Source organism: Cyanistes caeruleus, chromosome 3 (genome assembly GCF_971803275.1).
Source record: "Cyanistes caeruleus chromosome 3, bCyaCae1.hap1.1, whole genome shotgun sequence".
In the NCBI taxonomy this organism is placed as follows: Eukaryota; Metazoa; Chordata; class Aves; order Passeriformes; family Paridae; genus Cyanistes; species Cyanistes caeruleus.
The window spans coordinates 18,763,475-18,777,334 of record NC_141703.1 but is presented as its reverse complement, the minus strand read 5'-3'; the positions used below and the strand labels follow the sequence as shown (position 1 = coordinate 18,777,334).

The following is a 13,860-nucleotide window of genomic DNA, read 5'->3' as shown; positions in this document are numbered from 1 at the left end:
AATAATTCATTGAATCTGACCTTTCAGAGCAGTACATTGTAGCTAATAGAATGAATATAAAATGAATATAAAAAGGATAAGAATATCAAGTGGGAGTAGGGAGGCAATATAAATTTTATGTGTAACCATAGAAGGTCTGCAGTGCTGTCCATTCCTGGAAGCGTGCTGGTAATTGGACATAGTTTGGGAAGAGCAGAAAAAATTAACCACAAGTTTCCCCTTTTATGAGATTCATAAGAAACTCAGCCTAATTAGGTTGCTGCAGGACAGATCAAGACAGGTTTATCTGAGCAAGGACAAACTGGGATAGCAAGTATCTTTTCAACTTGGTAAAAAAGTGCAGTCTAAGTCCTAAGAAACTGCAGCTAATAACACCGTGAGAGGTAAGAGAGAGAGCTGTGGTCATTCCTTATCATTTCAAGTCATTAAATTATAAACTTGTATCTGTTTGGAAAGATGTATTATAGCTCAAGCATAATATAAGGCCTTCCCGAAACATCTACCAACAATGCTTAGCTGGGAAGTTTGTGTTTGGACAAAGTCAGATACAAGCTATTTGTTGGTTTGTTGGTCTTGGATCTGTGAGTGCATCACAGGAGTAAGATTGCTCTATCTCATACCAGAATTTGAATTTTGAGGAGTTGAATAAGCTGTACTTACTCCTTTGGGAGTCCTTTCAGTCCTTTCTGGGAAAATGTGAGTTTTCCAGGAAGGAGGAAAAATGAGTAGCTCTCTCTTACAGCAGTAAATTTCTGCTCTTGTTCACTGTCATCCATACCTGCGTTCTGTCTATCTTCACTTAGTGCTGCACAGAGCCTTTCAAAGGCTTGTCCACAGTTTGATGTCTTCTGACTTGCAGCCTCACCAGATACTGATTCTATGCAGGACATGATTTTTTTTATTTTTTTAAAATTATTTTTTAGTTTCTTTCTTTTATTTGATTGGTGTTCTGTATGGTTTTTGGTTTTTTGAGGTGTGTGTTATTTCACATGGGCTGGTGACCAGGTTTTTCAGTGAAAGTCAAATACAGGATGATACAGAGTTACTTTTTTGCTACACAATGCTGAACATACAGAGTTTACATTGTATTTCAGTACTGGGTTGGTTTTTTTTATGCACTGAAATCCTGTTTTGGCAATTATAACTCTGAATGTCAGAAACAGTAGGAAGAAGTAATTGACAGAGGACACACAACTGACACCAGGAATGGTTTCAAGCATCAGCACTTCATTATTCCCCAGTACAACCTCTTACAGCCTGTTTCTCACATGCATAGCACCTGTGTGCCCTTTTATTCTTTTGTGATTGGCCAATACACCTCAGCATTCTGTGCTTCTTTTCCTTCAGATGCACACCATTAGGGGTGAGGCTTGGCCACAGCCCCATTCCTAATGCCCCATAATCTATTCTCCTACAAGTAATAATTTGGTTTGGTTGTACTGTGGTCAGGATTATGGAATGACTGCCTTAATCTGATAGGATTTACTGATCTAAAACTCATTTTTTATTTAAGCAACATTTTATTTACTTAAATATTTACTTATTTATTTACTTAAGGATTTCTTACTCCTGATCCCTTGATTAGAAAGATGATGTTTTATCAAAGGGCAATGTGCAGTATCTTCTTTGACTAGCTACTGTACTGTACATTTTAAAAATATTTTCATATCCTACTCTTCAATATATTCCACAGAAATTATAGTCCATTGACTAAACACTAAACTTTAGTGCTTGTATAAGTATTTGATAGATGCTTTTGAACAGTTAAATTGTTTCAAGAAAAGAATATTTGGATTTTTGTCTGTTGTCTTCACAGTACTCTCCTCATGACAGATTACCAATATCTCCATGAGAATTTTTCCTTCAGCTGCTGCTTTAGAATAATTATAGTACTTTTGTATGTATGTCATGAACAATGAGGAGAAAAAACCTGCTCTTATCAAGGCTGTTCATTTAGATATCTAATGCGTGAGGCAGGATACAGTGAATTTCCCAGTAGGTGCTCATAGTGCACCACCAATGGTCTATTTTGTTATTTCAAAGAAAGAAATACCATTATAAACATAAACTTTCATGAATAGCTTAGTTTATAAACACAAACATCACTGGCTCTTCCATCAAAAATACATTTGTTAAGATAATTGTTTAGCAATACTTTTATTACTGTAAATGGAGTGATAAAATACAGCATTTTACAATTATGAAGTATAATACAGAGATAGTGATAATGTTGTTTCACCCTATCCTACAAGTGCCAGATCTATTAAAACTCCAGGATGTTAAAGAGTCAAGTGCAAATAAAGCAGTTCTGCAGCTTTGTAAATTAACTATTTTTTGTTTACCAAAGATACATGGTCAACTTGTTTTTCCAGGCACAGAGAATAATGCCAGGGCTTTTTGTTTAGGGACAGCTCTAAACATGATGAATATTTTGCATGTTGGACCTATAAATTATGTGTCTATAAATATACATGCTAAAATACATACTGCCTGCTTCTAGAAATACTTATATTTTGTTTTCTGGTAAGAAGTCCCTACTTCCTTAAGGCTTTGTTAATGGAAAATTTGACAAAGGTGTTTTAAAAGTGGCAGGAAAGGTGTTGCTTTGCTGCCTTTCATGCTTTTGAGTTTAATTTTCCTGGGATGAAACTATGGAGCAATGTTCATCCTCCAGCAACATGACTCTGATCCAAAGCCTGCTGAAAATGATGGTAGTCTTCTGGTGGATTTCAGTGGGGTTTGAATCAGACTGTTAAATGATTACCCCATGGATTGCTTGTAGTGGTTCTATATGTAGCCTCCTAATTTTACGACATAGCTGAAAAATAGTGGAATAGCATGCTTTAATAGAATATTTCCCTATTTGATCCAGGGTAGTTCAAGGGGTGGTTTTGTGACATGCCATTTCCAGTAACAACCCATGCCAGCCTCTGCAGGTGCCTTTCCCATCACTCCTCCTAATTCTCTTCTTTCACTTTCCCATCACCCTCCCTTCTCTGAAATTCTGTGCCTAGTAAGGAACTCTTCGTTTTCTTCAGAAAACACAACATGAAAATTAAATGTTTCAAGCAGACCAGACCCATTGTTAAGGTAATGCTATATGTTGCAAAACAAAACCATAGAGGAGACAGACACTGGAAGAGTTTTTAGAGCATGATGTTTTATGACAGTAGAAATTACAACAAATGACAGTTGTAAATAAATGTCACAGAATGGCTTGGGTTGGAAGGGAACTCAAAGATCATCCAGTTCCAACCTCCCTGCCATGGACAGGCACACCTTTCCATTAGACAAGGTTGCTCAGAGCTCCATCCAACCTGGTCTTGAACACTTCCAGGGATAGGGCATCTACAGGTTTCCTGTGCAACCCATTCCAGTGCCTCACCACCCTCAGAGTAGAGAATTTCTTCTAGTCTAAACCTACTCTCTTTGAGTCTGAAGCCACTGCCCCTTGTCCTGTCACTACATGCCTCTCTCGATCTTTCTTGTAGGCTCCCTTCAGGTCTTGGAAGGCTGGAATTAGGTCCCAAAGCCTTCTCTTCTCCAGGCTGAGCAATCCCAAATCTCTCAGCCTTTCCCCGCAGGAGGTGCTCCATCACTCTGATCATCTTGGTGGCCTCTTCTGGACTTGCTCTGACAGGTTGATGCCCTTTCTGTGCTGGGGATCCCAGAGATGGATGCAGCTGCCTGTCAGAACAGAGGGGCAGAATCCCCTCCCTCATCTTGCTAGCCGTGCTGCTTTTGATGCAGCCCAGGACACATTTGGCTTTCTGGGCTAAAAGTCCACAGCTGGGTCATGTCTGGCCTCTCATCCACAGCTCCCCAAGTCCTTCTCAGCAGGGATGCCCTTGATCTGTTCATTCCACAGCCTGTAAATGAAAACATATAGAGATTTTAAATGTTTGTGTTTGTTCTGTGCCTCTGTACAATGGTCTGTGTACTGACTTTCCTACTGTTTTGTCACTGCATTATTTTATGTTTGAAGCAATTTCACATCAGCATCTCTGGGGCAGGATGCAGAGAGCTATCATAGTTTGCAGTAACACCCTTCAACATCACTTGCTAGCTACAACAGAAAAAAAAAGAGTGGATTTTTTAATTTTGGACCTGAAATAAAAGCAGACATTTTGAAGTCCTTTCTCTGTTTCTTTCATGAGTCCAAATTAAACTGTTAGGGACTTTGTTATGAGTTATGGTGTTCAGGTGAATGGATGAAAGTCCCAGTATTGTTTCAGTGGAAGAGCATTGTCCTCTTGACTGCAGAAAGCATGAAATCATGAGCTCAGAAAGACCAATAATGCAAGAACAGAAGATAGAAGTTTATCATAGTTGGCGTCATGGCTTTGAAGTCACGGTAGGCTTTGATACACCATTATTTGATGCATGAGTTTGACAGCACTGAGATAAAGTTTGTGATATAAATCAGAGCATCTTCTTTTCCCTGAGGCTGTTTTACTATGAAAAGATGTTAGAGGGGGAGAAAAGGGTGATTATGCCTTCACCACATCCCTCTTACTTTTGTCTTCATCCTCTTCCGCACAAGTGTTATGTGCAGTTTGACCATTTATCTGATGAATTGTAATAACTACCTTTATCTGAATTATCACTACCATCTTCTCTGTAATAATGGGAAAGTTTTTGAAATCAAATTCAATTGCTTTTTCATGTTTCTGCTTTTACTTTTCTTAAGTAAGCTGATCTAATTTTCCAGATGTCAGTACAGTGTTAGACATGAAAATACAAAGAAGGCTGAATCAGAAATGCCTCCCTGTTTCAAATTCTGACCTATTAAATTAAAACTTCAATAAGTAAAACAAAATATGTAGTTAATTGATAACACCCTTTTTTACAGCAAATATTGTAATGTGGTTTGCAGTGAACTCATTTTTTTTTCCTGAACTAAGCATTTTGTGCAGAGATTCAATTCAGAACTTACAGCTATGTTCCATACAACAAATACATTGCTGGTGATTGCTGAAGATCAGAACTTTGATGAGTAGCAAATGTCAACAAAAAATGTCAATACTGTCTGTACTGGGTAACTTCTGAATGTGAGCATTTTCACAAGCTTTTATGAAAAAGTTAATCACTTGGAAGGGGAAAACAACCATTTAGGAGCCACCAAGCCAAACAGATCCCAAGTCCTTTATTGCTCTATGTTGTATTTGATACACCTGGCTCCAGTTGTTTCAGAAAAATGTCAGAGAGACCACATAATGACTTGTGTACAGGATATTCTTACTTGGGGAAGATCTGTTTCTACAAGCCTTTTAATTAGAAAAAGCACGAACACATTTTTTTTCCTTCCTTCATTTTTACTGCACTTTCCATAACAGTCCTGAGTTTTCCTTAAAAAACAGCACAATAAGAACCTAGAGGTTCTGTAACTCTTCCCTTCAATCCCCACTGGCTGCACACAGACTCAAAGACCTCCTTAATGAATACATATATAATACGGATTTTTAAGCGGAAACTATAGAGTGATCATTGTCTTTCCATTTCCCTTGGAACAGGAATGACTGTGTGGGGATCTCACCCTTATTCTGCAGAGGGAAAGGACTCTTACGTTTCCACAGTAGTATAATTTTCCAAATTACTTCTTAATTATGGGTAGATGGACAGGCAGTAAATGGCGTCTGAAGCAGCTGGAGTATTTTGCAGCCTAGGACACAGGAAGAAAAGATTGCAGCTTGGAGAGGAGTCATCCCTTCTGTCCGTGCGCCCCATAGCAAATGGAGGGAGGGTGATTGCCAGCAGCAGCATGCAGAACAGCAAAGCAAAAATTAAATATTTGGTCTCAATGAATGGATGAATCAAAGGACTGTGAGAGTGGATTGTTTATAACTGCCTTTAAAAATGCAAGTAGTTTGTCATTCAAATAGTGAATTTACATATTTTGAAGAGCAAAGATCCCCTTCACAGGTGACCTTCCTGAAACTTCCCTTTTGGAGCTTAGATCTTTAAAAGAGCCATGGGGAAGGTGTGAACTTAGAAAAATTCTTGGGAAGCTGCAGCTGGGGAGAGGGTAGAGGGAGGAAAATAAAATAAATCCTCTCAAACCTCTCTGATCTCCCTCCTCCACTTTTTGTTTTAATGATTAGCTTTGAGAGTCTGATTCTATAAACATGCCTCTCCCCTGCCTCTTTTCCTTATATGCTTTTGTGGCTATTGATCCACTGTAGATTAAGAACTTTTGCCTGGAGGACATCTTTTAGTTAGGATAGGACAGAATTAGGGAATAAAAAGTATATTGAAAATAAAAAATAAAAAACAAACAAACAAAAAGCTTTAAAAAGGATTGTCAAGGTTTAAACTATTTTTAGTAGTTGGATTATTTTCTGCAGAATCACAGATTAGTGAATTTGAACTAATTTTTATTATTTTTATTCTTGTCTTGCCATGTGTGACATAAGGAATTAGTGACATGCATGTGGGCAGTTTGGTGTCTAATTAGGACTGCTGGTGATAAAAATGCATCATCAGTGTCCTATGACCTCTCTGTTTAGATCTGGCTCTTGCTCTCGTCAATCTGGCTCTTGCTCTTGTCCTCTTTTTGCTGACTTAAAGGCCAAAATTATGCCTGAGGATGGACTCATCACTGTTTTCCTCATTTACATGTATGCAAAAAACTACTGACTTGTACATGAAAAAAATCCGCCAAGCAATACTCATAATCTGGCACTCTGCATTAGCAGTAAATGTAATTTTAAAATAATGATTTAATTTGCTTTTTTAAAATGACATTTGCAGTCTAATTAGACTCAAAAGAATTACTTTGTGACTACATAATGAAGAGTATTATGTCCATTGGAACACAGAGATACAGTTACAGTGATTTCTGTCAGACTCAATTTTGACAAGTCTATTTTTAATCTTGAGGTTTGACATCTAGCCCTTAAAGCATGCATATATCCTTGCATGCTAAATCTGCTGCTATGTCCCCTTTGAGAACTGAATTTTCATGCACATCCTTGGAACAAGGAATTTATTCTTGCGCAGATAGATTGTTGTCAATGTGTGCAAGTGAAGCAGATTTCAGAAGCGTGGGGTTTTTTTGTTTTTTTTTTTTTGGTGCTTATCTCATGATTGCATCTGAAGTGAGGCATATTTGTGATTCCTGAAGTTCATGAATTAGCTTTAAATGAAAGTTTTCAACATACTATGGATGAAACGGAAGTACAGGCTATTCAAGAGGAGAATGGGATGGTCATCCAAGAGAAGAAATCTGCAGACCCCAAAGGTTGTTCTTTATAGGAGTTATTCTGTAGGAAGGACACCTTCATATTGCATACTTCTCTAACTTGGTGAAGTTGTTTACATGGCTAATACATTTTAATGTAGCATGTCATAAATTGGCTCAGATTACAAGAGCAAGCCCTGCAGTATCCAAAGCCCAGTAGCTGAGTCGAGGTGCCTAAAACCCTGTGTGTAGCCTCCGGAGCCTGTTCTGTTTGTGTGTTTGACGGGCCGGGGCAATTTCAGAACAATAAAACTTAGACTCTCACACCTGACTGAAAATTCACCCCTGTGAGCCCCAACTGTTTAAAACCGGCCCTTCAGCCCAAACTAGCTGCGTGTCGCCATGCTGAGGATGGGAGAAGGTATTTGCAGCTGTCCCTGTGATTTCAGAAAGCATGCAGAGAAGTGCTTTGAGCTGTGGAACCTCAGGCCCCAGTCAGCTCGAGGTCAATATCCTGCTGGATGGGTGAGGGGATGGCTGGCCGTGCTGGCTGGACCAACAGAGCCCCTCGCTTGCCACCTCTGCCCTCGGCTCCTCATTTGCAGCTCCTTTGCAGTGAGCGCTGCGTGCTCCATGGCCGGGGCTGCGGCGGCGAGTGCGGCCCACACCGCCTGTGCCGGCCTGTGCCCCGGGGAGATGGCTACTGCCAGGCTGGTGCCAGCAGCGCTCATGTGCCCTCGCCCCTTCGCCACCGTGGCTTGTGTTAGAGAGGGTTTGCGTAAGACGACTGACTTCAGTGTTTTGTGTCTAACAATGTGTCGATTGGGCGGAGCAGCGATGCCGGGAGCAGAGGCGCCCCGGGGCAGAGGCTGTGCCGGGCAGGCTCGGGCCTAAGCGCCGCCGGGCTGGGCCCCGCTGCAGGGCGGCGCGGGCACTCCTGCGGGCTGAGCAAACACAAGCGCACAAAACAAACGAAATACCCGTGAAATCAATTTAGTAAGTCACATCGAGTCGGTCCCTTCTATTTTTTCCCCCCCTATACCAGTAAGCATCTTCCCTCCTACCACCTTCTGGCTGCAGCTATGTGGTGAGTTATATATTCACCTCCCCCGTGAACAGCTTCCCTCCTCCCCCTGACTGTTTTCCTGAAGAGCAGAGTTGCTTTCCTGCCCCTCCCTTCAGCCCTGCCCGTTACCCGCAGCTCTTCAGGAGCGGGAGAGGACAGGGATGAAGTGGTTAATTTTCACCTTTTCCCGTTTTTTGTGCTACAAAAAGCGCAGAGCGCAGAGGCAGCGAAGGCGGTGGGCTGGGGCCGGCCGGGACGCGGCACCTGCGGGAATCGTGTCCCCAAGCGAACCCCAATGTGTTCCGATAGCGGAACATCGGCTCGGCAGGCGTGGGCGCTCTTAGAACTGATCCTGAAGGGACTGGCATCGTGTTTTTACTGCTGGTGTTACCCATCTAGACTAGAGCTCACGTCTCTCTGTCCGACTGCACTGCAATTATGTCTTCATTTTCTGGGTGGATAGAAGAATGCAACCATTCAGCATTGGTTTGAGTCTGCAGGGCAATTTTCTTCTCCCCTTTTCAGACATTCGTTCCCCCTTTATAATTTACAATTTATTTGCATTTATCAGGGAAGAATTTCTGCTTAAGTGTAATTTAAGTTTTATCTTAAAGACCACGTTTATGAGCAGCATACATTTGCTTTGTAACTTTTCAGAGAGACTCATACTAGTGATTCTTTGTACCAAGAAAAATGTAAAATATATATATATATATATATATATATTGTTCTAGTGATACAGAAAAAGGGGAAAAAATAAAGGGTATAGCACCATACATGCATTTTTAAGTTAACCAGCATAACTATTAAGATTTATTAAATGACAGTTAATAATATGATTTTGAAAGATTGAACAGAGCTTTAAAGAGAATAGATTTTTTTAAGTCACATCTTATTGATTTTAGCACAGTAAATAATTTTTTCCTTTAAATAATTTTTTAAAAAAGGGGATGAACCTTTGAATTTGAAACATTCCAGATACATGGTATATAAACACGGTAGGACTTTTTAGTAACTTAATGTAATTTAACAGAAACAGGTGGTTAATTGTCTGGCAGAAGTTCTATCTCAATTTCTTCTCCTGTCAGTCTACTTCTTAAATAAATTAAATAATGTCTGAGGATATAAATGAAACCAAAGGGTTTGCACTTTGGGCCTGCTGTCTGTATTACTGTGCTGTGTGCATGGTAGCTTGAGAAGAGTAGCCCCTTTGGCTGCTCACTGAAATCATTATAAAATCACTTATACTGTTCCAGTGGCACATGGGTATGTCTTTGGCATCTGACCAATCGATTTTCTATTCCAGATGCAGTAAGCAAAAATCATTCTGCATTAGTCTCTGCAGCTCAGTGTCCATCAATTGTCTAACCTTGCAGATATAATGATAATTACAGTAATACTAATACTAAAACCCACAATACCCAAGACACTGCTGAAACTTTTCTTAATGAGAAATTGAATGGATCTTGTTTTGTTCGAACGTTTACTTCTCAAAACCATTTCCAGCAATCTGTAATTATTTAAAGCATTATTCTAGCATTGTGTTCCATAACAAAGGATTGAGATGCTCTTAGATTGGATCAGATAGTTTGGTCCCAAAAAAGCAGATAAGACTGAAAAGCAAAAGTAATATTGTTCAGACACCTGAAAGAAATTTAAGAAACAATGATAAAGCCAATAATATTGAACTGAGAACAGTATATAATATAGTGCTTGAAAATACAGTATCCTTCAGAATTCAAGAGCTTTATCTCATTTCCAATTGCATCCTCCTCTTCTTATTTTCTTTTTCTTTATTGGCTGAATTACTTTGAGCTAAGATAATGCTGTGAAGGATTTCTGACACAAAATAGCCTTAAGTGAATGTTATGCATTATTAATAAAAACTCAGATAACTCTCTAAAACAAGATGATCCTAAAGCATTTAACATTTAATCAGCAAAATTTATCTCGTGTTCTGCTTTTTGAAAAGCATTAAGGGAAAGAAAAAATTTAATAGCTTCAGGAATGAAGGATGTGTGTGAATGCCTGACCTTTCATTACTACGTACACAATACCCAAATGTGAAAATGAAAATGCCAGTGCCGTACAGATTATGAATAGCAGCTGTAATGGTTTCTAATGCTTCAGTACAAATGAAAATGAAGCTCTGATCATAAAAGATTATGGTTAATTTGTCACATAGTAAAACTATCTGTAAGATTTTCTCATCTTTAGTGTTCTTTCATCCTCTTTTACATGTAACTCCCATAAATTTCCTTTGCAATTGTACAGATACTGGCATTGCTCTTCTACAATTTCTGACATATTCAACTATCTTTTCTTTTAGTTTGAAATATAATTCTATAATTATTTGAACTATAATTCTAGAGTACATGATTTCTTTGTTTCTCAGCATGGAACAACAAGTCATACTACTGTTTAGTTTAATTCACTGATGTATTTATTCAAGACATTAGATAATGCATTTTATTGAATAATTGTTTTTAATGATCTCTTAACTGCTAGAATATACTATACAAAACTATACAAAATTCTGCATCAGCATGTATGGTAGATCTTCTCCGTCCAGAGTATGTCAAAACTGAGAGCAGGGAGAAACTGTTCAGAGAATGTAAGTGCTAATGAAGCAATATTTGCATTATACTAGTATCAGTACATCAATTGCCTAAGTTTTGTCAAGACCAGGCAGGCAAAGGAGAGTTCTGCTAGAGGCAGTGTTCCTTGTGGATGACAGCAATGTTGCTTTTCCTGCTCCAGAAGATGCTGTGACCATCCCAGCAAGGGGAATTTCCTTCAAATCTGTAAGCAGTCACTCTAGTCCAGCTTTGGATTGATGGTTTGTGACAGCAGAGCTGCACGTTGCTTGTTCAGTCATCAGTGTGGTTTTAACCTGGGCACAGAGTTACATTTCTGCAAAAATAGCCATTAGCTGTGCCATAAAGTTTTTGTTTTGACTTCTGGGCTAAGTTTAAGCTGCTCTGCCTTTTAGAATGAAGGGAAGTAGCCCGGCAAAATTAACTCAGAACTTTCCCTTCTCATGGGACATGAGATATCTGCAGCATCCAGACTAGAGAAAAAAATTATTGGGTAAAGTGGTGATTGTTGCCATCTAACATAGTGTCAGCAAAAGCAGACATAAAAATAAGCCATCAGAAGGCAGAATTTATTTTCTGAATGAAAATTTACATGGCATCTCTTTGAAAGAAAGAAGTGGAAACCAACAGGACTTCATTATGTGAATGTTAGAATTACATTTACTCCCTGAAACATCCTTTTCAATTGCTAGATCATATTGTTAATCTCTGTGTTACACTGAGGTAAGTGAATGGAATAACACCAATTTCCAGGGTTTGAAAAGTAGTCTCATGATACTCTTCAGTTTTAACCTTCATTATTTATCTGTTTCCACTATTGAAATAAAATTGAAATAAAAATTCAAGACTATGAGACTGCATCAAGGTGTCTAAACAAGTGCTGGAAATTCAGGAGAGCATAAGAAAGTTTCTTTTATTCTAATTGAGAGAATGTAGAGGAACATAAGAGAACTGTACAGAGAAGTACTCAAAATGCTGTATTTCTTTTCTTTCTCTCTCAAGTAAGTGAACTCTGAACTCAGTTTGACCATTGATATATATGTACAAAAATTTAGAAATTATTTCAGAAAACAGAAGGATGTTATTACATTTAGCATTTTTAAATTAAACTTTTTATGAGCATGTATGCTACTGTAGCAAAATCATGATAGCTCCATTTTTGAAAGCTGAACATAGGAAATGACAAAGTGGTTGGAATGTATTTCATAACCATTGCTAGGTCTCTGATGGCTGCCTCAGAGAAATGGTTCATGTCACTGTTTCAAAGCATAGTCTGTCATATCAGCATTGGGTCGGATTTTTTGAAATGGCTAGAATTTACCACATTGTGCATTTTGTTCTGCAACTTTGGTGTTTTGTTACAGCCGTGGACATGCTCATTAAGAATGGCAGTGCAAAAGATGAGTGAACCCAAACTGACTGCTTGGGTTTAACGTCCCTGAGCACTGTGAGCAGTGGGCAGGTGTTGTGTGTCTGCTGGATCTGTGTGTGGACAGCTGCTGAATGGGAGGACAGAATTGCACTTAGCTCACTTAGAAACTGTCTGAAAGGGCTTGCACAAAATGGCTCACAGAAATGCCATTTAAAAGTAACTGCACTCTGATGGAAACAGCGAGAGTCTGACAAATAAAGATGAGAAATTTTCAGGAGAATACAACTGACCTTTCCATGGTGAGACCAACCTCTTCTGTAAATATTTTACTTTCCTGTATTGCTTTAAAGCTCCATAGAGCTATTTTTCAACGTACGTCATCAATAGACATCTTGGGGCTGTCTCCTATTCATTTTCTTCATTACACTTTGAAAATTAACATTTCCTCAGAGCTTTTGAGACTTCAGCAGTTAATGATAGGAAAACTAGCACTGGAACATTGGCCTGGATGAGTGACCTGAGAGACCAATATTATCTCATTTTGTCTGCCTTTGATCCTTTAAAACTAATGTGTAGAAAGTCTAATTAGAAGGGCAGCTGAACAATTAATTAATAGGGGAATAATCACTACATTTTTCTCCTTGGCTGTATGGCATCTTCATGCAGCATGAAGTAATTGACATGGTGATGGTGTTGGCAGTGGTATGCCAACAGTTGGACTTGGTGATAGTCTCAGTCCATCAGATAAACACACATACTCATCTGGCTCTTGGTGGTTTTTTAATAGTGACCAAAATAAGCAAATACTGCTTCTTTTGGATCAGAGAACTTCGGTGTAGTTACATCTAATATGTTCTCGGTTCCATCTTGAAGTTTAATCCCAAGTGCTCTCAGAGGCTGAGGGAGGCCGTCATCAATATGCACAAGGAGGAAAATGGTGTCTAAGGAGGGCACCTCAGTCAAAGCCAAGCACTCAAAAATTGGTTGAAGGCCAGTGTAGTAAGAATTATTTAACATTGCCCAGGAGTTAGACAGCAGTGTAACGCTGCTGGTGGTGTTCAAGCAGCCTTGCCAAAGCACTCTTCTACAACATACACAGGTATTTACCGTTTGACCAACATTTTGGTAACTCAGTTACAAAGTTTTAACAGCCTTAAAGTTGAAAATATGAGCAACTGGAAACTTTGAGTATTTGTGAGAGGAGGGTTTATTTTGACAAGAGGTAAATATAGTCGTCATACAGCACTGAAATTCAAGAACAACAACTTTATAGGGCTCATCTTGCCACAGTGTTAATACAGAAGGAAACGGTGTGAATTTGGTACATGTGAAAACTTGACAGATGAACAGCCTTAAAGAAGAGGAAGCTTTTTTATTCTCAAAGCCTTTATTGCAGAGGTATCTGAGATGGCATCTGCTGTATGAAAGCCCACCAGTGTGCCACAGCCCTAATCTGAAGGGACCATTTCTGTCGGAGGAAGTGAGCGTAATTCAGCCTGCAGACACATTCACTCCTTGACCCCTTACAGAGATTGCCAACAAGGGTTCCAATTAGTGCCAGCAGCAGACTGTGACAATTTTAAAGATTGACTTTCACACCATGCCAGGCCTTTAAAATAAAGAACATTAATACAAGACACAATTT

The 13,860-nt window shown here is 39.1% G+C and overlaps 1 protein-coding gene across 4 annotated transcripts in view; it reads left to right on the top strand.

The window, feature by feature from the left end:
- Positions 1-13,860, top strand: part of FRMPD4 (FERM and PDZ domain containing 4) — a 296,031-nt gene that overhangs the window by 244,992 nt on the left and 37,179 nt on the right. The window contains exon 1 of one of the 4 annotated variants that reach the window (XM_086880088.1): positions 7,573-7,685. The exons of 2 other annotated variants lie outside the window; for them this stretch is intronic. The gene's annotated coding sequence lies outside the window, so the exon portion shown is untranslated. Of the gene's footprint in view, positions 1-7,572; positions 7,686-7,813; positions 8,177-13,860 lie in introns of those variants that run through there. One more of the 4 variants, XM_023918369.2, reaches the window with a different exon arrangement.